Raw genomic sequence first — 2,032 nt, 5'->3', positions numbered from 1 at the left:
GGGTTCAGGCAATTCTCCTGCCTCAGCCTCCTGAGTAGCTGGGATTACAGGCACATGCCACCATGCCCAGCTAATTTTCTGTATTTTTAGTAGAGAAGGGGTTTCACCATGTTGACCAGGATGGTCTCGATCTCTTGACCTCGTGATCCACCCACCTCGGCCTCCCAAAGTGCTGGGATTACAGGCTTGAGCCACCGCGCCCGGCTTTACTTTGTTTTTAAACCTATCAGGGTTTTGTGTGTGTGTGTGTGTGTGTGTGTGTGTTTTGTTTTGTTTTGTTTTTTAAATTTATTTTTATTTTTAGAGACGGAGTTTCGCTCTTGTTGCCCAGGCTGCATAGGAATGCCGCAATCTCGGCTCATCGCAACCTCCGTCTTCGGGTTCAACCGATTCTCCTGCCTCAGCCTCCGGAGTAGCTGGGATCACAGCATGCACCACCACGCCTGGCTAATTTTGTGGTTTTAGTGGAGAGGGGAGAGCGTTTCTCCATCTCGGTCGGGCTGGTCTCGAACTCCCGACCTCAATTGATTCACCCACCTCCACCTCCCAAAGTGGTAGGATTACAGGCATGAGCCACCACGCCCGGCAGTAATATTATTAGAAAACTTGGGGGGAAAACGGAAGATAGGAAGAAAATGATTTTTAGCATCCCCAATGGTCTTTAACCTTTCATTATGTTTACTTACAGCCTTTTTCATGAAACAAAATTGTGATCTGACTGTATACAGTGGTATTAACTACAAAGATTCCTAAGAAAGCACAAAAAGCACATTTCCGCTTCCAGGCTAATTTAGAGGAACAGGTAAAAGAGGAAAAGTTCAAACAATAGACAAAATGAGCCATTCGTCCACGGTATCTAATTTACTATTCACATCATCCAGAGGAGGAAACGGAGGCTCAGAGTCATGCTCAAGGCGGCGTGTAAGAGAGTGGCAGACGGGTTTCAAACCCAGGCCCTAAACTGTGAACCTGCAAGATGGCGAGAGTGGGGAAGACTGAAAGGTCGTGCAGGGAATTCACAGAGCTGTAGAACCCACTTTATACTTCTGGAACTGCCGAGTGGGAACTAGTTCTAAGAAACAAGGCTAGTGCCCCACCAGTTGCAGCAATTTTGTGAGAGAGTGGCACAAAGGTCACACTGGTACACGGCCCTGGCCACTAGTTGCTAAGTGCCACCCATCTCCAGCACTGCCCTCTCCATGAGTGGCAGTGAAAGTTGAGAGAGACGTTACAGGACTGTGTCAGGCATTAGACCGGCTAGTCCCCGTGCAGTCCTGCAGCATCCCTCCTGTCCAGCACTTTCTGCATCACTTGGGAGCTTGATGGAACTGCAGAATCCTGGACCACACTCTAAAACTTCTGAATTGGGTCAGGTGCTATGGCTAACGTCTGTAATCTTAGCACTTTGGGAGGCCAAGGTGGGCAGATCACCTGAGGTCAGGAGTGGCCAAGAGAATGGGGTGACAGACCCAGCCTGGCCAACGTGGTGAAACCCCATCTCTACTAAAAATACAAAAATTTGCTGGGTGTGGTGGCAGGCACCTGTAATCCCAGCTACTTGGGAGGCTGAGGCAGGAGAATCTCTTGAACCCAGGAGACGGAGGTTGCAGTGAGCCAAAACTGCGCCATTGTACTCCAGCCTGTGCAACAAGAGTGAAACTCCGTCTGAAAAAATTAAATAAAACTTCTGTATTTGAATATGCATTTTAACTAGGTCCCTGGGTGATTCCTGTGCATATTCAAGTTTTGAGAAGTGCTGTTGTAAATAAGTTACCCTGCTCCCTCGGTGAAGTAGTTGTGATGGTAGATGTGAAGGGTGCTTGCAGAACTGGATGATGGGAAGACAGGCAGGGAGCAAGGTCGATAAGGAGGATTTTTAAAAAAATTGTATGAGTGTCAGAAAATATGATCTGCCACGGAAAAAAACCAGGAAATCAATCTGGGAGATAAAGGAAGAAGAAATAGGTGGAGCAGGTAAGCAGATCTATCTTGGGAAAATTCACTAATGGACACAAGGGCTGCCCCCCTGTGG

This window comes from Cebus imitator, unplaced genomic scaffold, assembly GCF_001604975.1.
Source record: "Cebus imitator isolate Cc_AM_T3 unplaced genomic scaffold, Cebus_imitator-1.0 Scaffold23, whole genome shotgun sequence".
Taxonomy (NCBI): domain Eukaryota; kingdom Metazoa; phylum Chordata; class Mammalia; order Primates; family Cebidae; genus Cebus; species Cebus imitator.
Note: the sequence above shows the minus strand (reverse complement) of the source record.